This window comes from Orcinus orca, chromosome 6 (genome assembly GCF_937001465.1).
Source record: "Orcinus orca chromosome 6, mOrcOrc1.1, whole genome shotgun sequence".
Lineage (NCBI taxonomy): Eukaryota > Metazoa > Chordata > Mammalia > Artiodactyla > Delphinidae > Orcinus > Orcinus orca.
The window spans coordinates 116,377,984-116,401,978 of NC_064564.1; the positions used below are offsets into that span (position 1 = coordinate 116,377,984).

The window sequence follows — 23,995 nt, forward strand, 5'->3', positions numbered from 1 at the left end:
TCTTGTATTCAGAGTCTTGACTGTATTTCTTCTTTTGAATATTAATCGTCTTAATGTGCGGAGGGCAGGGCCGTGGGGTGGGGTGCCTAAATCATAAATCACTGGACCAGCTTCTGGTCAAGGCTTGAGGGGTGGAGATGACCATCAAATGCAAGTCTGAGGCCCTCTCCTGGCCAAAGCTGGCTCAGGATGCCCTTGGCCCCGGGCCTCCGTCCTGCCCCCACTCTCACACACAGAGAACCCAGTGCAGCTGCCGGCGTGGAGTGGTCACCCCGCCACAGTCCTGATGCCACCCAGCATGGGTCCTTGAGCTGTGCAAGGAGCATTCATGCCCTTCCTGTCCTCTCCTGGGAAGACCGGTGAGGAGGGGGCAGGGGAGGAACAGCATCTCCCTCTATGTCCTGACACCTGTCTGATGGACTTAAATATTTCATGATGGGCTGCCATCCGGCTCTGCCCTTGATTACAAACGTGCAGCCAACGAGGATGGGGAGGCTGCCTAGGCTGGCTTCTGCAGGGAGGAGGGGGTCACGTCCAGATGGATTCAAACCCCCACCCCCACCCCACTGTTTATTGCAGCTTCCCTAAGCAGGTTCTGTGCATGTCTCATTAAATCACCTCTAGGATGCTCTGAGGTGGGGACTCTTCTAATCCCATTGTAGGGATTAGAAAGCGTGGGCTAAATCCCGCCAAGGTCACTCGGTCTAGAGGGCAGGCTGGGACATTGTACGTGGCCAGGACCCATATTTATGCACCGAACGGCCCAGCCTTCCCTCTGAGCTTTGGTGAAGCAGAGATGATGGTGTAGGCAAGTCACAGTGCCAGTGGAAAGATGCAGCCTGGCCATGGGTGTCCTGGCACGTAGTAGGTACTCAATGTGTGGTAGCTGTTATTTGCTTACCATTGTGGCTATTATGTCCTTGGTTGTGTCCGAGCCTTTGTCTCTTTCCCTCTCTCCAGCCTTGGGGACACCACGCCCTGTATTCCTGGTCTCAGGGCAGCAGGTGGTGGATGTGTGCTCAGGAAGCGTTCACTCCTCTAGCCATGGCCGGTGGCGCCACCAGGGGGCGCCCTAGTGGTACCCAGGTGGCCCTCTGCCCCCTTAGGCTTACAATAGCCCAGTGGGTCCCTGTTTCCTGGCACCCCTCCTGCGGCGAGTGCTGGGCCTGTCCTAACATCCACCCAAACGGAGCATGAGCCCTGGGGCACCCTGAGGTTGCAAGAGGGGCCACGGAACGACTGCCCCTTTCAGACTTCAGTGTGCAGACCCTCTCTCCCCCCCTGGACTTGTGTACTTCCGCAAGGCCACCTGAGAACTGAATTGTAAATTCCAGCCTGGGGAGGAAGGCGAGCGGGGAGGAAGACCAAGATAAATGAACAAAAAACCTATTGGCTCCAAATGCACAATGAGAATTAATAGGGCTGAGCTCTCCACCAAGGATTCTTGGGCAAGGGCGAAATTTCAATGAGGGCTGCGGGAGAAGGCAGGCGGCCTCCCACCCCTGACTCCCAGGGCCTGGTTGGAGAGGGCCAAGCCTTCTGAGGCTGCAGGACCAGGGAGAAGGAGGGAAAGGCAGCGCCCGCAAGGGCTTCTCAGCCCCTAGCAGGACCCCTTTGGGATGGGGAGGGCACTGTTGGGTTAGGGGAGCAGCCCCGCAGAGCTTCGAAAGAGCGGTCGCCGGCCAGCTTCCTGCGCTGCCGTGAAAGGAAGGGGGAAACCCTGTCCTCACGCCTTGAGGCTCAGGAGAGAGATGGTGAGAAAAGAGGGTGGGGGGCATAGACCAGGCAGGTGGTGTTTAAAATGATCCTACAGCTAGCTACACACTGCTGCCCAAAGTGTAGTCCCTGGACTCACCTTGTTAGAGATGCAGACCCCCGGGCCCCGCCCCAGACCCGCTGAGCCAGAGCTGCATTTTAACGAGAAGTCCAGGTAATTCGGATGCACGCGGGCAATGCTCTGAGGAACGCTGCTCTACATGATCTGTCAGTCATGGGTGATACTTACTATTGATGACGGACAGACAGGAGGCCTGTGGTTGCCACAGGACCTTTGCAGGGTAAGGGGGTGTCGCCACTGCGGAAGGAGGAAAGCAGAGAGCAGGAGGGGTGGAGGTCCCAGGGGTGAGGGGTGAAGCTGGGAGCTCAGATTCCTGAATGTGGGAGACCTGGCGGAAGGTTCCAGAAAGGTGGTGTGCTAACCCGACAAGAGCCACAGGCCTGGAATCTGAAGACCGGAGCTTGCATCCCAGCTTTGCTGCTTGTGGGCTGGGTGATCTGGGGCAAGTCTTTCAATTTTCTGAGCCTCAGTTTCCCCACGTAATGGGACATGGCTGCCTTGCCCCCCCCCCCCGCCGACTTCCTGGGAGAAGGAAATGCCTTTCAGAATATCTGAAAGCGCTTGGAGAGCGCAAGTTCTCTTCTAGGGTGAGGCTTTGATAGTGTCGTTGATCCAGTCTTGAGCATCTTTCTTTTTCCACAGTGAAATAGCTGAACATTAAATGTTTCATCTAAGGAGACTTGAGCACACAGAGGTGCCTGGGTCTTGGTGCACAGGAAAACCCAGAGATGGTCACGAAGGCGCATCTTAGAGCCCACGTCTTCCTCAGAACCTGCTTTGCCTTCTCTGCACCTCCGTATACCCAGACGCAGAGCAAATGGCCCCATCCCTACCCCATGGGGTCTGCTGGGCTGATGACTGCAGACGGCAGGTGGGTCCCGGGGGCCTCAAGCCCCTCCCCACCATGACACTGAACACCACGTGCAGAATCAAGGTCACAGATGCCACGCCTCCTGCCAGACCTTGATGTTCACGAAACGTTTCCATCCAGCAGCACTGAGCTCACCAGCCCACTGGCTCGGGTCTCCTTTCCCCTCTGTGTGCTGCCCCCAAACCCACAGAGGACAGCCTGGGGAACACCCTTCCCCACCCCTCCCTCCTCTCCCCGTCACAGCCCTCCCGTCCCGTTTCCGGGGCTGACCTCATGCCAGGTACAGCTGTGATGGGACAGTGCAATAACTCCTGCAAATCCAAATAAACAACAAGAGAAACACAGCAGGTGTTAAGGGTGGTGCACAACTAACTAGGAGTGGGTGAGACTGAGACGTAAAGTAAGGAGCTTGAGAAGGATGAGGGCGTGACCCGCTCCCCCCCCCGCACCATATGCTCTAGCTCACCACGGGGTTTCCTGCCTCCTTGCCTTGGCCCGTGCTGCCCCCTCCGCCTTCTTTCCTTCCTTCATTTCCGAGGCTTTCGTGTTTACCTAGATTACCTCAGTTTTTGAGGTTCAGTTTGGACCCCCCCCCAGGAGGCCGTCCTTGACTCCCTAGCCCAGGTGGATTAGAAGGCCCCATCTGGTCACATCTGTGTCATTGGGCTTACAGAAGTGGCCTACTGGTTAAGAGTTCAGGCTCTAGAGGCAGAGAGGTAGAGGTTGGAATCCCCTGCTGTGTGACCTTTGGCGTGAAGCTTAACCTCTCTGAGTCTCATTTCCTTAAATGGGACTATTGATGGAAATATGCATTTGGAACCGTCATGAGCACAGTGCCTGGAGTCAATGGTCAATCCATGCTCGTTATTCTACTCCTGATGTTTGCCTCCCCCTTGGACTGTGAGCTCCCCAGAGGCAGGGCCGCCTTGTTTATCTTTGCGTCCCTCCCTCTTGGCTCAGTTAATGCTCAGAAGGCATTTACTGAACCAATGGATGGGTGGGTGGAGGGACAGTGTGATCCAGGAAGGCTTCTCGGAGGAGGAGAGATTGGGGCTGACTCTTGCAGGAATAACTAGGGTTTCAATCAGGACAGAGGAGGCACCAAAGGCCTCTACTTATCTCCATTTGAGTCCCTGTTCTGTAGGATTTTCAGTCAGTTGACACCAGGAGGTCTGCACAGTTCTGTCCTTAAGCAGGAAGTGGTGTTGGAACCTGAGCTTCCCCCAGCCCTTAGTTAAAGCCACTCAGTCTCTTGAAATGCCCGAGGCAGGGCCCAGCCTGGGACAAGAATAGTTCCATGCATGACATCTTGTTGCTTGGTAAAGTCTCCTTCCTGGGGAGCAGACGAGTGACAGGATGGGAGCAGCGCTGCCTCCGAGGGCCGGGCCCACAAGACGGAGATCTTGGCCTCTTACTCTTCTTAAGGGAATGAGTTTGGGTCCAGACACTCCATGGAGGGTAGGGGGCAGGGCCTCCGGAATGCCAGGGGGAAGGGAAATGGCCTGGAGGACACATCTTTCCAAAGAGTGTCAGAGACTTAGAGGTTCTAGAACTTTTCCCCGGGCTCATCCGCCTCTTCCCTCTCTACATTCCCTGGCCCTGATTTTTCATATATTTTCATTTTTCTCCCTTAATGCACGTATAACACAAGCTGCCTTGTTAAGTCCCACGTGTGACGAGGCAGGGGGTGGATGGATGGATGGACAGGCAGGCCACTCCAGCTGTGGGTGAGAACTTGAGGTTTGGGATGGGGCAAACGGGGGCCCATGCTCATCCCACCCCTTCTGGGTTGTGGGACTTTGGATAAGTCCCTCGTGCTCTGAGCCTCGGTTTTCTCATCTGAAAATTGGGATGATGCTAAACACAATCTCAAAGGAAGGTCGTACGGATGAGATGAGACAAAGCGTGTAGCCCTCAGCTGGGTGCCTGGCACAAAATGAATGTTTCCCAAAAGGGATTTTTTTCCCCCATCCTAGAATTTAGCGTGAGAGACAAAAGGAGTAAAAGTAGAAAATAACAGAAGAGGAGCCTATTAGCCAAGTGTGTAAGGTGGGGTATAGTCAGCATATGCTGTGGGAGTTCAGAGGGGGAAGGCAGGGCACCGGGTTGGTCTGGGTTGGTCTATGACCTTGAAGGGTTGGAGGATTCAGAAGAGTGATGATGAAGCAGAAAGAATCGCAATTGCAGAGATGCAGGTAGGGCTCCGTGTGACATGAGGGGAGAGCGTGTGGGTGATGGGGAGGGGATGACCCACTCCACCTGTTTGTTTCATCACCCCACCCCCCACCCCGCTCCCTGTAAGCCTGTGGGCGGGGCTGTTATTGTGCCATTGGATGGAGGGATAGACCAAGGCTCCCCAAGGCCCACTAATGGTGGAGCTGGGATGCAACCTTCCTCTGCCTGATTCCTAACTACTCTCTAGTGTCAGGGGGGTTAGGCCAAGGGTGTCGGGGGAGGAGCGGAGGGGCAGAGCAGTGGGCATGCAGAGACCTGAGGGAGCCCACGGGGCATGGGATTCCTGAGCCACGGGGCCGAACAGAGATTGGCAGGCTCAAAGAAGCGGGTTCCCTCACCCTCACTGCCCCAGTAACGGGGTCCAGGCTGCAAAGCTCTGTTCCTGTCCCACAGCCCAGGACCCAGGCTTTCCTGCCTCAGACCTGGCCAGGGCCCACTTGGCCCACGAGGATGCTCAGCTCCCACCTGGAGGGGACCGGAGTGATGGGGAAAGTGGGAAATGCAGATGATGCATGGGTCTGTTCAGCTTTGGTTCGCAGGTTCTGATTTGTTTTTCATCACAGCGTATTTGCTTAAATATATGCAAACGTGTTTCTAATTCCCCAAGCACACACCAACTGCTGGCGCTGGTGGGGGGTGGGTGGCGTGCCAGAGTAGCATGAGCGCAGGATGCGAGCGGGGCAGTGCTGGGACCCGACAGAGTCTCCTCGCTGCTGGGACAGCTCCTTAGCCTCAGTTTCCCCAACGGTGCAACGATGGGGTTTGGCTAGATTAACCACGTCACCCAGCATCCCTGCGTGATTGTAAGATACATTCTCGGAGTTTGGTAAAAATCTATGCTGGGGTTCAGCCTTGGTCTCAAACAGACAAAGTGAGGGGCTCCAGTGCAGACAGAAGGGTTCCAAGTGCATATCCTGTGCTCAGCACAGCACTAGACTTTTTTTCAAGTTTAAATCCCTTTATTATAGTAGTCTCTTAAAGGAAAATCAAAACAAAGAAAAACAAAGCTGAGGGCTAAAAACATAACGGTACATCACATCGTTTCCCCTTGGTTTCTGCTTCTAAATTCTTTTGCAAATTTTTTAATTGAGGTATAATTGACATAGAAGATTGCATCCGTTTTAGGTGTACTGTATGACGTGATGATCTGAGGTAGGTACATGTTGTGAAAGGATTACCACTGTAAGTTTAGTTAATATCCATCACCACGCACCGTTAAAATGTTTTTTCTTGTGGTGAAGGCATTTAAAACTATTTTTTAATTAAAAGAATTGAGATGATCGTCACATAACATGAAATGAACCATTCAGTTTTTTAAAGTTGGGGTAAAACATATGACATAAAATTTGCCTTTTGAACCATGTTTAAGTCGTGCCATTTAGCACATGCATGATGTTGTGTAACCAGACGGGAAACCCCGTCTCCCTCAGCAGCCACTCCCCGTTCCTCCTTCCCCCAGCCCCTGGCAACCACTAGTCTGCCTTCTGTCTCTCACATTTGCCTATTCCAGACATTTCATGTAAATGGAATCATGCAGTGTGTGACTTTTTGTATCTGGCTTCCTTCGCTCGGCATAACGTGCTCAAGCTTCATCCATGTCGTAGCTCGTACCAGTACTTCATTCCTTTTTACGGCCGAATAATATTCCACCGTATGCGCTACCACGTTTTGTTTATCCATTCATTGGTTGCTGGGCATTTGGGTTGTTTCCACTTTGGGGCTATTATGAATAATATTGTTAGGAACATTTACGGACAAGGTTTTGAGTGGACATATGTTTTCATTCCTCTTGGGTCTATACCTAGGAGTAGAATTGCTGGGTCATATGGTAATTTTATTTTTTGTTTATTTATTTTTTAAATAAATTTATTTATGTGTTTGTTTATCTTTGGCTGCGTTGGGTCTTCATTGCTGCGCGCGGGCTTTCTCTCCAGTTGCAGCGAGACGGGGCCCCTCTTCATTGCAGTGTGCAGGCTTCTCATTGCGTTGGCTTCTCTTTGTTGCGGAGCGTGGGCTCTAGGTGCACGGGCTTCGGTAGTTGTGGCACTTGGGCTCAGTAGTTGTGGCTCGTGGGCTCTAGAGCACAGGCTCAGTAGTTGTGGTGCACGGGCTTAGTTGCTCTGCGGCATGTGGGATCTTCCCGAACCAGGGCTCGAACCCGTGTCCCCTGCATCGGCAGGCGGATTCTTAACCATGTGCCACCAGGGAAGTCCCCATATGGTAATTTTAGATTTAAGTTTTTAAGGAAATGCCGAACTGTTTTCCAGGGCAGCTGCACCATATTACATTCCTACCAACTCTGTACAAGGGTTCCAATTTCTCCAGGTCCTTGCCAACGTTTGTCATTTTCCGTCTTTGTTTTTTACTATAATGGCTAACCCGGTTGGTGTGAAGTGGTATCTCATTAGGATTTTGATTTTCATGTCCCGAATGACTAATGATGCTGGATATTATGTGCTTATTGACCATTTATATATCTTCTTTGGAGAAATACATATTCAAGTCTTTTGCCCATTTTTTCATTGGGTTGTCTTTTTGTTGTTGAGTAGTACATGTTTTTTATATATTCTGGATACTAAATCCTTATCAGATATATGATTTGCAAATATCTCCCCCATTCTACAGATAATCTTTCATTCTCTTGATTGTGTCCTTTAGGCACGATTTCTTTTTTTATTTTAGTGAAGTCTAATTCATCTCTTTTTCCCTTGTGCTCTTGGTGTCATATCTAAGGACTCATTGCTAAATTCAAGCTCACGAGTGCTTACCCCTATGTTTTCTCCTAAGACTTTAATAGTTTTCGCTCTTATAGTTAGATCTTTGATCCATTTTGAGTTAATTTTTGTATATGATGTCAGACGAGCATCCAACTTCAGTCTTTTACATGTGGATATATGCTTTTCCCAGCACCACATGTTGAAAAGACTATTCTTTCCCCATGGAATGGTCTTGACACCCTTGTTGAAAATCAGTTGACCATAGACGTGTGGGTTTATTTCTGGACTCTCAGATCTATTCCACTGAGGCACTGAGCAGTCTATGTGCGGTATTTCATCTAACCCTCCCAAATACCCCTCATGGTGGAAACAACCTTTATCTTATTGTCCCCATTTTACAGATGAGAAAACTGAGAGTCTAATACTGAGTGGCAAAGTCCAGGCCCAAACTCAGACCCTAGTCCTTCAACCTCCCGAGGAGGGAGGAAGTCCAAATGCTCACCCCTCCTCCCTCCCTTTCTCTCCCACCTCCGTCCTTTCCTCCCGCTTTTGCTCCTTTTTTCCTAACTTATCCTTTAAGCTGGGATGTTAACTGTGATTCCCAGAGAAGGGTATCTGGGGAGGGGATGTCATGACCTGTGACCTCTCTGGTCTCCAAATATCTCCTGCCTCCACTTCACCTCCTCCCCTCCCCTGCTCATCAGGGCACCAGATTCTGTGTCTCCATCTTTGCTACACAAGTAGGTGATAAAGAAATGCTGGTGATAATTATCCCTCATCTCAAGTAGATGGTGCAGTTGGGAAGGGGTCTTAGAGATTACCTAAACCAGAGGAACCCCGATATCTCTAAGCACATTACAGTGGGACTAACTACTCAGGGGAAAGTGGGTGCCTGGAACCTGGCTGCTGGTACCCTCTGCCCCTGCCCCGGACCCCTGAGCCCCCACCCCCGGAAATCCTAGGGCTCCTGTGAACACAATACGAAACCACTAATAGCGTCCAACTTCTGCCCCATTTCCTACATGGGGAAACTGAGGCCCGACGGGATGGACTGACTTCCTCGGGCCCCAGTGAGGGAGCAGCAGACCCGGGAGGTTCAACCGCAAGCCATGGACTGGAGCCCTGGGGACGTGAGGCCCTCCACACCAGGTCCCCGTACATCCAGTCACCTCCTGGATTTGACCACATGCGGTGGCATTCGGTGGGGGACCTGGAATGCCTCCCAGCGTGCGGTGGAGCCACACCTTCAGGGTAGGCATGGCCGTAAGGTTAAAGTTTGCTCTCTGGCCTGCTCAGGTGAGCTCTCACACCTGTGTGTAGCCCCTGGTGACCCAGCCCTGCTCAGAGCTGGCTCTTGCAGGCCCTGGGGATCTTAAGGCCCCTGCCCTGGCCCGTCCGCAAGCTGTGGTTCTCCTTGCTGTGGCAGCACTGTGAAAGGTGGACAGGAAGGGGATGTTTGTGGGAGGTGGGCAAGGCCAGGGGTGAGGCAGGATGGGGGGCAGAATGTTAGGGATCACAGCAAAGTCAGCCTCGGCGATTACCCTCCGATGTCGGGCTGGGGTGCATGTGGTCCAACCCCGGCCTGCAGGTGGGAGCTTCAGGAAGCAAGAGCCGGGGACACACTCTCGTGTGTCTCACCACACGCTGGTGTTTCTCCCACCTGCCCCATCTCGTGGGTTTTGGCTGCCATTTCCCGAGGCCTCCCTGTGGGCCGGGTACCCTGCATGTGCACTTTCTGTGCATGGCGTTTGTGTTTTCTCCGCAGCACTGGGACGGGTATACTGCAAATGAAGGGAGGGAGGCTCAGAGAGGTGGAGAGACTTACCCAAGTTTGCACAGCAGCGACAAAGCCAGGATCTGTCTCCGGGGCCTTGACCACTGTCCCATCCTGCCTTGTCAAAAGTCGGGATCACTGTCCTTGGGGACCCGAGATCCCAAGGTGCAACCACGTCACCCCTCAGGGCCTCGTTGGTAGGAAGGAATTAAATCCACGTTTGTGGATCCCTCCAGATCTACACCTGGGGCTTTCTAGAGCTGCCCTTCCTATTAAAGCGTCCTGGGCCCGTCTGAAAGGACCTGGCATTCTTCTACCCCAGCACAGTTTGTCCTGGGGGCTTTGGGACAATTTGGACCCCCTCGGTCCTGCATTCCAGCTCCCTCCTGTTGCCTGAATCATTGGTCCACTTGACTCCAAGTGTCAACCAGGGAAATAAAAGGAAATGAAACACGACCAGGGCATTTCCCCTCCGTCGTAGCAGAAGTCGGTTTTGGGGCAAAAGATGAAAAGGAGGAGAATGAGAGATGGAGCCTGCAGGTAACCCCAGAGCCTCGTCAGCCACAGTAGCACGCCCCCGCCTGAGCCCACAGAAAGGGCATGGTGCCCATGTGGGAGACTGCAGGTTCCTGAATTGTCCACTCCTTCTGGGGAATCAAGAGACAGCAAAGGCAGGTGACGGCAGGAGGAGAAGCCAGTGGGCCAAAGAGCATGCCCTGTTCCCACCCCAGGCACCCTCTAAAACCCCTTGCCAACAGCTCCGAGGCTGGCGTCTTGCTGGGTCTGGGCTTCTGGGGGATCAGGCTCCACGCTGGACTGGCTGCCAGGGGCTGGGTGCCCTTGGGTCTCATCCCTGCTTTGGGATGTAAACTTCCTGCCTTCACCAGAGGGGGTCTATGTATTCACCCTCCAGACCCCACTGCATTCCTAGATCTTGCTTCTGGCTTTTGGGACTTTCAGACTTAGAGGGAGGAAGAGGGAGAGGCATGGAGAGAGCAATAACCTCCCAGGCACTGGAGGACCCGGAGGGGATGGGCAGAGGCAGGACACCAACCTCAGCTCAGCCGCAAAGCCCCAGAGCAGTGCCTCCTTCTCTGGCGGGGTCTCCGCCCCTTTGAGAATCCATGGTGCTCTTCCTGGAACAATGTGTGTGCGTGCACACACACACACACACACACACACACACACACACACACACGGTTGCAAACACTCACAAGGCTTCCCAGACCACCCTGAGTCCACATGTGGGCCCCTGTGGGCCCCTGTGCTCCTTCGGGGGGCCCTTAAGCTCAGGAAAATCACCATTTGTCTTCTTGGAACTGACTGATCCTGTTGCCTGAGGCTTTTCTTGATTCCACCTCTTCCACCACCTCTTCAGACCAGCAAAAGCTCATATTTATTGAGTGCCTACTGCATACCAAGCACTTGACCTGAAGCTGCTCGTTGAACCCACCCAGAACACTTAACGACAGATCCTATATTTATACCCATTTTCAATAAGAGGAACCTGAGGTTCAGAGAGGTTAAGCCACTTGCTCAAAGTCACACAGCTTCCAAGTAGAGGAGCCTGGCACCTCCACTCCAGGCTCCCTGGACCCAGTGCCTAGCTCCTAACCAGGCTGCTTAGCTGACCTGAGGCGCTCTGAATCTCTATCTCACGGTTGGATTGAGGTGGTTGTTGTGTGTGTATGTGCGTGTGCGCGTGCGTGCACGTATGCGTGGCCATTTTGCTGGGGGAGTGTACTGTCCCTGTCTGCCCCTCCTCCCCCAGCACTCCTCGGCAGCCTGAGCAAGGAGGGCTGGGGAGGAGTGACGGCAGCGTTTTGCCCACCCCCTCTACCCCTTGAGACATGATGGAGTCTGCTAATCCGATGATTTGATAATTCACTTATTTCATGTCTATCTGGCAGTGTGTGGGCTCCCACGCACCAGCTCCAGGGAAGGCGAGATGGCTTTGCCTGGAGGAATCCGATCTGTTTTTCTGGGGAAGGAGTGGGGAAAAAATACACCCAAGAATGGACAATAATGGACCTAAAAATACAGGGTGGAGGGAAGTGGGGGCGGGGAGCCAGGCATCTGCCTTCCACTGGGCCTGCTTGCACCCGGCAGCTCCCCCCCTCCCACCCGTGGGTTCCCCAAGGGTCTGGCTGCCTCTCAGCCTGGGGGAGAGGCATGGGAATGGGGAGCGGAAGGAAAGCAAGACTGGGAGCCAGGTGCCGCTCCAAGATGGAGAATTGTCCCATTGAAGGGTCCTCCGGGCTGTGGCCTTGACCTTGGCTGCAGGTCAGAGTCTCCTGGGGAGCTGTAACCAGCCAACCCCCTGAGGGTCTGATGTGGTTGGTCCGGGGTTCCCCTAGGTGAGTCAACGTGAGAACCACTCTAAGGGGTGTCTCCACAGCAGGAATAGGGGTTCAGATTTGGGGGCTCTCTCCTCCTTTGCCTCCGGGTCTCCTAAACCTTGAGACAGCCTTTCTGAAGGCCCCAAACCCAGATGGTCCGCTGGGACTCCAGAGGAGTGAAGGCAGGGGACAGGGAGCTGTGCAGACTCTTGGTTCTGTCCGGGTCCCCATCCCACTTGAGTGTCCTCAGCTGAGCCTCACAGTGGACTCACCTGGGAGCTCTTAAGATCCCCCCCCCACAACCTGCCGGGGCTGCAGCCCCACCTGCTACTGCAGAGTCTCTAGGGTGGGCCTGGGCCGAGGATTTATTCAAGCTGGGTGGTCCCAGGATGAAACCAAGTTTCAGAACCAACATTTCAGTCTTGCCCAGGACGGCACTGGGTCCCTTCCAGCTATAAGCATCTTGTCTTTTCATCTTCAGCATCTTGGTTTTTTGAATTCAAAGACTAGAGGGGGAGAGAGATTGCTCTCAGAATCTTTCCTTCCATCTGAGCTGCAGGCATCCCATCCTTGCTCTGGCTTCCTGGGACCTGAAGGGTGCTGGCCGCCACCTTACCCTTTGTTCCCAGGTTCTTAACCTCTCTTTCTGAAAGGAGGCCGCCCAGCCAGAGTCAGGGCTTTCCCTGCAGCTGCTAAATGTCAAGGCTGCAGGCTGGCTCCAGGCCTCCCCTTCCACCTTATCTCCTGCTGCCCACCAGGCTCCTGGTCCATCCAAGCACATTAACTCCTCTCTACCTGTGGCTTTTGCACGTCTGGTCTGGCCCTTCTCTTGATCCCGCTACATAGCGCACCCTCCCCACAGCCCGGTCAAATCTCCCTCCACCTGTCCATATCCAGCCCAGCCCCCCATTGTGGGCCTGTCCTTCTGAAACCCCACCTCCTCCAGGAAGCCTTCCTGACCTTCCCAGCCAGTTCCCCTCCAGGCTTGTCATCCGTGCCATACTCTGGTGGTCACAGCACGGTGGTCAATGCTCCCATAAGGGGTCAAAGGTTACCGCAGGTATGACCTTGAGTCAGTGCCTGGCCTCTGGGGGCCTCAGTCCCCTCAGCTATAAAGCAGGGATGATGGTGAGAGCTGGGCTGACATCACTGTACAGGTGTCCTTCTTTGGACCAACTGTAGCAGGCACCCCAACCTGGCCAGGCATCTGAGTCACTGCAGGGGCTTTTGAGTGGTTGGTTGTTTGGTGGCTTGGTTCGCGTTCAACCTGGAGCAGAACTTCTGGTCTTAGTGCCCAGAGACACTTTCATCTCTCTTCTTCCCAAGGATGTGGATGGGCAGCCAGGTCTGATGGCAGCTTCTTCGGGACCATTTTGCACATTAGAGATAGTTGTTGAATAAGTGAAGGAATAAATAAATGAAACCTTACCAGCTCAGGCTTGCCTCTCTCACCACCACCAAGGGCTTCATCGGTAGAGCGATGCACCTGTCTGGTTGTGCCCGGGGGTGGGGCAGGCCCAGACACTTCTTTCTCTTTCCTCTACCCGACCGCTTCTTATGCCTCAGAGACCAGCAAGAAGAAGCCCTAGAAAGTCTCAGCTTGTGGCCATTGGCACAGTCAGGTCCCATCCGTCCAGGCACTGCATCCACTCCTGACACCTCCTTTTCAATGCGGAGGACCTGGAGAGGGGACCCGCCCGGGAGGGAGAGTCGCTCTGCAAACCTTAATTAAGCATCTTGCGTGTGACAGGCCCCACTCCTGTCTTCACAGAGCACACAGTGGGGAGGGGACCACACAGTAATTAACAGAAGAAGTCGCTATGGAAAACCGATCAAGTGCCCATCTCGGGGAGGGAGGTGTTGGCCAGGGTGTTCTCCGAGGAAGGGAGGGTTAGCAGACGCCTGCAAAGGGGTGGAGGAGAGGAGCTCCAGACAGAGGTGAGGAAGCCCAGGTGGGATGGGGGATGGGCATCAAGATAGGAAGGAGAGATTCCAGGGTCCAAAACAAGGTGGAAATTGACCTCACTGGGATCATACAATGATTTGTAAGAATTTTGTATACGTTTTGTAGGCTCCGTGGCACAAAAGTTCATTTCATCTTCCCTAAACCAAGGAATGACCCTACGGGCTGAGGCAGGGTAGCATAGCGGGCTCCTTATAGAGCATATACTGTGGAGCTTCTAACACCAGTTCTGCCCTTTGCTCAGCAAAGTGCCATTGAATAGGTTTTCTAACCTATCGGTGCCTTGGCTTCTCCGTTTTGAAAATAATTATTAGGATCGTCATGAATAGAGGAAAGGAAATTTCACACGAAAAATCACGATCTCAATGTCTGGTGCTAAGAAAAATACTCAGTAGTGAAGTTTAAAAAAGAAAAACGGAAGCAAGGCAAGATGAGAAGCGAGATAGGTGGGCGAGGTGGGCAGAGCCAGGACCAGCTTGGGTTTGGAATTTATCCGAAGAGGGTGCTCTGGGGTGCAGCTCTGGGGTGCTGAAGCGCACGGCTGCTTTCTAGACTGTGCCTGGTGGCAGGTCGGGGCGGGGAGGTCGGAGGGGTTGGTGGTGGCAGGGGGTGGACAGGACAACTGTCAGGGGAGGGGGATGCCAGGATCAACCCTCTTGGACCCTCCCCTTTCAGCCGGTGGTCCCACCAGCCTTGGGGCTCTTTCAGGACCCACCGAGGCCCCATTGCTCTTCAGCAAGAAAACCAAGGGCAGCTCTCAGAGAGGAGGAGAGGGGCTCTGCAAAGGCCCCAGGGGTCTGGGGAAGGCGGCTCCCCTGAGTACTCCAGCCAGGCCCCTCGGAGGGGGCTGCTGGTCCCCCTGCCTCCCCGCCCCCCGCCCCCACTACTGCATCCTCCAAGCCGCTTTTTTTCCTCGGTGATAAAATATTCATGTCAGCAGAGCAGGCCCTCTTTGGGAAGGCTGCCTGTGTCTAGCTTCTGCTTTGTACAAGCTTTTAAAGAGCAGGGCGCTTTTCCTACTCTCTAAGCATTTTCTAAGTCCTCAATCAATAATGCACTTTACCCAGCTTCTCTGAATGCAGCTTTTCTTCCTCTCTGCGCCCTTCCCCCCACCCTGCCCCGATTTCTCTCTCTTTCTCTCTTTCTTTCCTTCTTTCTTTTGTCCTTCTGTCTCTCCCTCTTTACTTTTATTTACTTTTTTTCTAAATGTGTTCCACGAAAGCGTTGAGCTGTTTGGGTGGCGAGCCTCGGATGGGGAGTGGGGTGGGCAGGCAGGGAGGAGGGGGAGAGGCCAGGGCCGCCGCCAAGCAGTCGGGTCCTCGGATAACAGGTGGAGTCTGCGTGCGAGGCGGGGCGAGGAGGAATGCTGAGCCTTCCTGCTGGCCCTGGTGGGGAAGCGTTTGAGCTCCTGGCACGGGGGGAAAGGGGAGGGCTTGGGCTAATCCGGCCTCTCACTCCTTTTTCTAATCAATTAGAAAATGTTTACAGCATAACCAGAGAAAAGAGGACAAACACGTAGAAGAAAGGGGGCCTGGAGCAAAGGCAATGTGCAGAGTGTGAGTCCAAATACATCGCCAAACTTTCTAAGGAGCCAGCAGTCCAGATTGGCCTATCTGCTTTTTATAGTAATGAGCTCCCTGTCGTGGAAGGTATGCAAATGAAGAGCTGCCATCCCTTGTCTGAGAGAGATGCCCACGTGGATCTGATCAGTTATGTGGTACCCAGTGAGGGGCTGGGGTGCAGCAGGTGCCCGTGGTGGGGGGGGCGGTGGTCCTACAGGGATCAACCCAGGCACTCTTCAGCTGGGATAGAATTTCCCACCCCAAACACTCCTAAAAATCTGGCTGTGGCAAGAATCTGCATATGCCCAGGACGGAGTGAAATATTTCCTTTTTTTTTTTTTTTTTAAGGAGTACAATTTTGAGTTCCTGGAGAGATTAACCCTTGTCTAGCCAGAGTCTTGGCAAGACCTCACCCCACCCTCTCTGGCTGTTCAGCTGATGGACAGCCTCTCTGGGTCTGCAGTGGTGGAAGCAGTGTTTGGCGTTGCGTCCTTGTCCGTCTCCTGGATAGCTCGTCCGCCGGGGCAGCCCTATGCCTCAGGTGGTCAGAAAGACTGGCTAGCTGGGTCTGTCGGGGAAGTCAGAGTCAGGGCGAGGAGGACTGAGGAAGTGGGTCCCTGCCCCGCTGCTAGAACAGCACCTGGGCCGGCTGCTTTCCACTCCCCTCAGTAACCGCACAGTCCTCCCTGGGTGATGCCGGGAGGGTCGCTTACCCTCTCTGAGTCGCATCAGAGCAATGGGATCCAGTGAGGCACGTTAGGAAGGGCGCATTGGGACTTCCCTGGAGTTCAGTGGTTAGGACTCTGCGCTTCCGCTGCAGGGGGCACGGCTTCGATCCCTGGTTGGGGAAAGAAGATCCCGCATGACTCGCGGTGGAGCCAAAATATTTTTAAAAAAAAGAAAGAAAAGGGCATGTTGAATAACTGCTCAACAGATACCGTCCTTAGATACAACTGTCAAGGATCCTCACCGCGTTTGGAAATACTTATCAAATGCCACTTTGTGCAAATCACTACTGGGAGTGCGGGGTGGCAAGGATGAGCCAGACCCGGCCCCTGCTGTCCCAGAGTCCAGTCTCAGTCTCGGAAGGTTCCGGAAGGAGGTAAATGTGGGCAGGGGTGAAATGAAAGGGGGGCTGGAGCAGAGTGGAGGGCTGCTCCGAGCAGCTGCAGAACTGAAGTGCGTTTCCTAAGTTACGGCCTGGCCAGGCCAGGCTCAGGAGGTGGCCCGTGACTCTGGGTCCAAGGCAGACCTTGGACCAGGAGATGCCCACGGTGGCTGGCTCGGGATCAGGGTCTGGGGTGGGGGTGGGGAGGACATCACTGTGGCTTCTGGAGAGTCATTGCCAGGATGGATGAGCCCTGGGAAGACACCTTCCCCTGCCTGAGTAACGGCCAGGCTGGGAAGAAACGGCTCCAAGGAGAAACAAAACCAGAAAATTACAAGAGGAGCCTCCCTGGCCAGCTGCAGCTCCTGCCCCGAAATAACATGAGGGTCGGTTTCTGCTGATTCACGAGCAGGGAAGGGTGACCTTGCTGCTGTCCAGGGCTTTTGGGAAAGAAACCAGAAAAAGGGAAAGGAGAGAGGCCTGGGGGATCGGGTTGGGAGGAGTTAGAGGCGGGACAGGGATCAGTGAAACCGCAGAAGGAGAAGGGGGGCGGGGCAGGGGGAGGAGCAGAGGGAGGGAGGGAGGAGAGAGTTAGAGACCTCAGCGCGGCTAGAATTAGAATCGGCTCCCAACAGAATCTCCGTTTCCGATTTGTTAATAATTTATCCCCGCTGCAACTTTTCTTACCAATAAATAGGAAATAATTTGTTAAGGAGAATTCCCCCGGCACCCTGGCTTTCTCCCTGGGATGAGGGCATGGGGATGTGTCTCTGCATCCTTTCATCGAACTGGTGTGGGCAGCCGAGGAACTTGGACTTGGGGAGGTGAGAGTCAGAGCTCAGTCGTTCCATGAACGGGGAAACCGAGGCACAGGCAGGGCAAGGCCCCACCCAAGGTCACACACAGGGTCAGGGACAGTCTCCGGGATCCCAACTCCATGATCTCATGGGTCGACGACCAGGCCCAAAGAGTTTCCCCCTGAAGTTCTAGAAGCGTCATCCAAGGCGGAGGTGGGGCTAGCTCCTCTGTGGGTTGACTTCCCCCCACTGTTGCTCCTGCCTAAGTCCTGTTCTGTAAGACGGAGCTGTGCTGCCCCGCCTTCCCCTAAGCGCCCCGCCAGGGTCCCCGGGGAAGGCCGTGTTCCGAGTCCTTGCCCAGCCCCCCTTGCCCAGGGCTCTCCCTGGCAGCCCCCCGCCTCCAGCCTCCCACCCGCAGATGCCCCAGCCCCAGCTGAGGTTGGTGGGGCTGAGGAAGAGACTTCAGCTAGCAACTTGGCAGACAGGTTCAAAAAAATCTGTCAGCTGCTAAACTGTTCCCTGGGTTCGCCCACACGCCTCGGTGACACCCGAGCCTCTGGGGAGTGGCGCACGGCTGGGGCGCCAGCCGCCTTTCCCTCTGGGTGAGGGGCACAGTTCCTGACTTGTGTCCAAGCCCGGCGCCCTGGCTTCTTGTCCCACCTCGGCCACCGCGGAGCCCCGTGACCTTGAGACATTGCTCAGTCCCCTTCCTTTGCAGAATGTAAGTAAAAGGACCCCATCCTCCAGGATAAAGCATATGCAGGGCTTAAGCATGGCCGTGGACCTTGCGCTTGGCCCAGGCCACGGGGCCGGTGATAGTCAAGATGCTCTCCCTACATCCCTTGTCCACAAGCCCGGGCCACCCAGAGTGCTTGCCACGTGGCACCTGGTGCAATTCTCAGGACCGCCCATGAAGTCAGCATTCGCAGCCTCCCTGGACTTTGATTCACTGGACAGGGCTTTCCTGAGTCCCCAGAAAGTGCCAAGGTCTGGGCTGCAGGGGGGAAGGAGGCGGGGGGGGGGGGCGGCCACGGCCCTCCTAGTACTTCCCCTGCAGTTGGGAACCTAAGGCTCACGGCAGTGGAGCGACTGCTCAAGTGCCCAGTGAGCGGCCGAGCCCTGTACCCGCCCTCCCAGTTACAGAGGGCAAAGCCCTTCCCGACACACTGTGGCCCGCTGCTCCGCAAAGACCCGGACCTGATCTGGCGGTGTCCGGCAGTGGTGTGATTTTGTCCCAACACAGGTTTGCATGGCAAGGCCAGTCTGCATGAAGTTGTTTATTCCTCCTCCTAAGACTTGCTTACAATTCCGGTGACTGCCCCGTCCATGCTCTCCATGGTTAAGGACCCAGAAAGACAGATAGCCAGACTTCCCCCAGGCAGGTTACCTCCATCTCTGCTAACAGTCAGCTTTCCCACTCGATGATATATATATTTGTAAACTTTTTCATTTTAAAAACTTAATTAATTAATTAATTTATCGGCTGCGTTGGGTCTTCGTTGCTGCGCGTGGGCTTTCTCTAGTTGCGGCGAGCAGGGGCTACTCTTCGTTGTGGTGTGCGGGCTTCTCATTGCGGTGGCTTCTCTTGTTGCGGAGCACGGGCTCTAGGCGCGTGGGCTTCAGTGGTTGTGGCTCGCGGGCTCAGTATTTGTGGCTCGCGGGCTCTAAGCACGCAGGCTCAGTAGTTGTGGTGCACGGGCTTAGTTGCTCCGCGGCATGTGGGATCTTCCCGGACCAGGGCTCGAGCCCGTGTCCCCTGCATTGGCAGGCAGATTCTCAACCACTGCGCCACCACGGAAACCCTCGATGATATTTTTTGCTGGTAGCTTGTCTCTGCTCTTTACAGCCTGGCCTCTGACTCTGACTCCAGCTGCACCCTTTGCACAAAAAAATAACATAAAAGCAAAAGCACTGAAGAGACAGTTGCAAGGTCTCTTCAATGAAAAGCCTGGTATGAAATGTTTCTCTGTAGAACAGTTGGTCCAGGTGACTCCTGCTCAGTGTCTGTGGAGGAGATTTGTCCCCACCCCGTTCTCTGCCGTGCTGGTGCCCAGGCTGACTGCCTTCCCCTCGCCCTGCACCCCGGCCTTCACCCCTCCAGCTGTGCTGCCCCACTTTGCAGGTGAGTTGCCTTTGTGTATCTGTAGAGATAAGTGAGCCGCAGATATGATGGGCTTGGTTTCCCCAAGATTTCCTTGCTGGGGTCCCACAGGATCCAGAGGAAGTGATGCAGGGCTGGCAAGTACTTGGTTTCTTGTCTGGGAAATGGAGATGCCCCACCTCCTGGGGGTGCCGGGAGGATGCGGCCGGGATGGATGTGCAGTGCCCAGCCCGCCCTGGCCCATGGTTGGCATTCAGTGAATGTCACGATCGTCACGCCCTTTCAAGCCAGCAGTCCCCACTGTGGTCAGTGTCGTGTGCGAAGTTCCTGGCTTCGCCGTGAAGGGGCCAGGTGCCCTTCAGCCTTACTTCTTCCCCTGGAAGGTTGCTGGGAAAACCCTTGACCTAGTGTACGTGAAGCTGCTATTTAATAATAATTGCTACCATTTGAGGACATTTCCTAGGCATTTCATACAGATTATCTCATGTGATATTGGATGAGAAAATAAAGACTCAGAGAGGCAAAGCAACTTTCTCAAGGTCACACAGCCTCAAGGGGTTGAGCCAAGATTGAGGCCAAGGCTTTCAGACCCCAACACCAGTTTCCTTAACTGTTTGACCCCAGAACAGGGGTTCCTAACTGGGGAAATGGGACCCCACGAGTCCCCTAAGTGGAAAACGTGATGTGTTACATTTTTCCAGAGAACATCCTAAGGTTTTTTTTTTTTTTTTTTGCGGTACGCGGGCCTCTCACTGTTGTGGCCTCTCCCGTTGCGGAGCACAGGCTCCGGATACACAGGCTCAGCTGCCATGGCTCACGGGCCCAGCCGCTCCGCGGCATGCAGGATCCTCCCGGACCGGGGCACGAACCTGTGTCCCCTGCATCGGCAGGCGGACTCTCAACCACTGCGCCACCAGGGAAGCCCCCATCCTAAGGTTTTTAAACAGGAGTATGATTTTTTTGGTTTTGGTGATATTCATGAAATGTCTAAAGAAACAATAACAACTTTTGATAATATCAAAGTTTGGCCCTGCTGTCATCCTGAGAAGTTAGGGGTGTGCCCCAAACATCCCTGGCTCTTTCTCCCCGGTATTAGGCCACTTTATCTTGACGGTGATTAGTTAATCTGATCTCATAGAGTAGAAATGTGCAGACCTAGGAGGCCTGCCAACGCTGGCCCCCCTGCTGTCCCCTCCCTCACACTCTCAGCGATCAGCAGCGCTCAGGGTGCGGGGCTCGGGGGTGAAACGGCCTTCGCACCCCAGGCTTCCTCCTCGGCATCCTCCCTAGTGGACAGGAGGAAAATGAGGGTATGAGCCCGTGGCGCTCGGGAAGGACCGTGGGCGTGAAGCCGCCTTCAGTGGGGGGCACTCTGGCCCCTCAACGGTTAAATGGAATTCCGAGATCTTGGGGTGGGAGGGCGGTGGAAGAAAGAAGAGAAATAGGAGAGAGAGAATTGTGTTGGCGATGGCTTGGGATTTATTTATTGTGCTCGCTGTTGATTAAGCCCGCTCACTCCGCAGCAGGCACAGAGCTGGTAAATACACAGGCTGATTCATTAGTTTCTGACCATCTGCTTCCCGGGCTGAGGCCGGGGCGGGGGCGGGGGGGGGCAGTGAGCCCTGCAGGCTAGGGCAGCCAGGTTGGAGCCCCCCGTCCCTCTGCAGAGCTGGCTGTGTCAGTCTTCCTGATGACAGACAGATCGGGCGCAGGGGTGGGGGGGCGTGAGGGATCCAATATCCCGCCATGGGGACCACAGGAGGCTGGGCAGGTGAGGGAACGTAGGCAGGGGGATGGAGAAGGACCAGAGGAGGGACTTCCCTGGAGGTCCAGTGGTTAGGACTCCGCGCTCTCACTGCGGAGGGCCCAGGTTCAATCCCTGGTCGGGGAACTAGGGTCCCACAAGCCACGCGGTGTGGCCAAAAAAAAAAAAAAAAAGGACCAGGGGAGAGGTGAGGTGTTTCACAGCAGCTGGGGGTTGACAGGAATAATATCAACATTCCATATGAGGTCTATGACTATTAATCTAATTATCATTCTATTAATAACTAATTAATAGGATGACCAAATAACTGTAACTTAGTGACTGGTCACTGAGGTCCAAGCCCTATAGGGAGGCTTCACTACACTGTCCCAGATAAGCACACTAACAATCCTGTGATGAATGACGAGGGAACTGGGTTCAAAAGTGAATCAGAAAAAAAAAAAAAGTGAATCAGGCAAGGAGGGCTTCCTGGAGGAAGTACATAGGGAAAGCTCTGAAAACCCAGAGGAGGGAAAGCAGCTGCAGGGGCACAAGCTCAGAGGTGAGAGGGGATGAGACAGCCGGGGAAAAGGCCCAGCTTCAGCGCTGGGTGGATAGCTTTCCAGGTGGGCAGAGTAGCATGATGCCACCTGGTACCAGCGTATTGAGAAGCGGGCCGGTAGAGGAGGGCCCCAGAGAGAGCGTCTGGCCGTTCCTCCCACCCTGACCCACACTTTGCTCACTTGGGGTGAGGCATGTATTCGTTTGCTAGGGCCTGCGTGGCTTAAACCACAGAAATTTATTTTCTCAGGTTCTGGAGGCTGGAAGTCCAAGGTCAAGGTCTGACCCTTGCAAACCAAGGCAGGCTAGTTTCTTCTGAGGCTTCTCTCCATGACTTGCCCATGGGCCCCTGTTGCTGCTTCTTCACATGGTCATTCTGTGTGCACGTGCCCCAGGGGTCTGTGTATCCAAATTTTCCCTTCTTGTAAGGACACCAGTCAGATTGGATTAGGGCCCCCCCTAAGGGCCTCATTTTAATGTAATCACCTTTAAAGGCCCTATTTCCAAATACAGTCACATTCAGAAGTACTGGGGGTTAAGGCTTCAACATATGAATTTGGGGGGCGGGGGCGCACAGTATACTCCATAGCAAGTTGCCAGGGGCGGTAGGAGAAGGGAAGCTGTGGGAAGAGGATGATTGCTGGGTCGGGGGAGGGGAGGATGCCCACTTGGGTGCAAACTGTGTCTTCCGGTCCCCAGTGTCCAGGTGTGAGCTCTGAGCCAGCTGAGGGCCTGGGGAGCGGGCTGTCCCCCACAGGCAGGCCTGCCCCCCTTTCATCACCAGGCCCGGACTCTACAAGCCACTGAGCCATCCCCATGGGGCCTTTCAGCCTCTCCCCGTTCCGGGCGACGTCACAAGAGCACCAGCTGGAGTGCGGGGAAGCTTGGACCCCCATGGGCTGAGCCAGGCCCCTCTCCCTGCCATGTTGTGCGTGAGGTCCCTAGAGTTCCAGAACACCTCTGAGGTTGTCCAGGACACAAGCAGGCTCGTCCTCAAACCCCTCCCACCCTCAGGGAGTCCTGGGCCAGTCCTGCCCCACCCTGGGCCTCGGTTTCCCCATTTGCTCAGTGAGGGGGGTGGACTCAATGCTGTACCCCCTTCCACCCCAAGTTTTCCGGGTCCTGGGAATCAGCAGGTCTGACCAGGTGGGGTGGATAGTGGTACCACAGGGGACCCAGGACAGAGCTATTTTGGTGGGACCTGCCTCAGTAAACCCCAGAGCCAAGCTGCCCGCTGAGGATCCCTGGGTGGCCTAGGAACTGGCCCTCCACTAACGGGCTTCAAAGGTGATGGCCCAAGGTCGCTGCGGTGATGCCGGCTCGGCCCCTCGGGAGACAAGGCGCCCACCGCCACTGGGAGCCGAATGCCTCCTTTTAGAATGTGACGCTTTAACTCAGATCGAAGCCGCTTTTGTCTGAGCAAACCAGGGCCCTGAAATATTCATCAAAGGAGCTGCAATTGGTCTGGGGCGCGTGCGGTTCTCAGTGACGGTGTTTCCTGTTAATTAATAGCCTTTATTTTTTAGAGCAGTCTTAGGTTTACCGAAAATGGAGCAGACAGTCCAGAGAGCCCCTAAGACCCGTTTCCCCACACAGCTGCCCCATTATCCACAGCTGGCATTAGCGTGCTACCTTTGTTACATGGATGTGTCATTATTAACGCAAGCCCACGTTGACAGTAGGGCTCCCTCCTGGCATTGCACAAATGTACCATGTCATTTATCCAGCATGACAGTGTCATACAAGATGGCTTCACTGCCCTAAAAATTCCCTGGGCTCCCCCCTATTCATCCCTCCAACCCCCGGCAACCACCACGTTAGTGATATTTTCAGGCCTCTGGGTGAGTTCACACGGCAGACCAGACCCGGGGGATGGATTTGAACTGCAGAGGAGGGAAGCCCCGGCTGGAGCCCGCTGGGCCAGGGAGTGGGCTGCCAGCTTTTGGAGGCGGGGGTGAGGGGAGAGGAAGCATGTGGGGGCCGTGCCCTGCCTTACCCAGCCAGTGTCCCCCACTGGGCCAGCCAGGCACGTGCCGAGGAAAGGACTGCCACAGGACGCACCCCCTTGAGAGGAACCCGGGCTGTGCGTGAGGCAGACACGCGTGCTGTGGGGACAGAGAGCAGGCCCCAGTGACAGACAGGCCACAGTGCGGCCCCCAGCTCTTCCTAGCAGGGCCTCGGGCAAGGGCCACCACCTTCCAAAGCCCGGGTTGCTTCATCCCGAGCATGGAGTTGACACTCCCACACTGTGAGCATTGGTGGTTAGCTAGTTACTGAACAGGAGAGAAATGAGATAATGTGCTGGGCACCAGGTGGACTTCTTCCACTGCCCCTCCTGTTGCTACTAATTGTATTGTCTGAGGGGTCGAGAAGGCATCTCTGTGTA

The 23,995-nt window shown here is 54.6% G+C and overlaps 1 protein-coding gene and 1 non-coding gene across 5 annotated transcripts in view; both read left to right on the forward strand.

The window, feature by feature from the left end:
* Positions 1–23,995, forward strand: part of NTNG2 (netrin G2) — a 74,997-nt gene that overhangs the window by 7,418 nt on the left and 43,584 nt on the right. The window lies entirely within an intron of this gene.
* On the forward strand, positions 21,123–21,195 carry TRNAE-CUC (transfer RNA glutamic acid (anticodon CUC)). The gene has a single exon. It is a non-coding gene; the product is annotated as a tRNA-Glu (tRNA).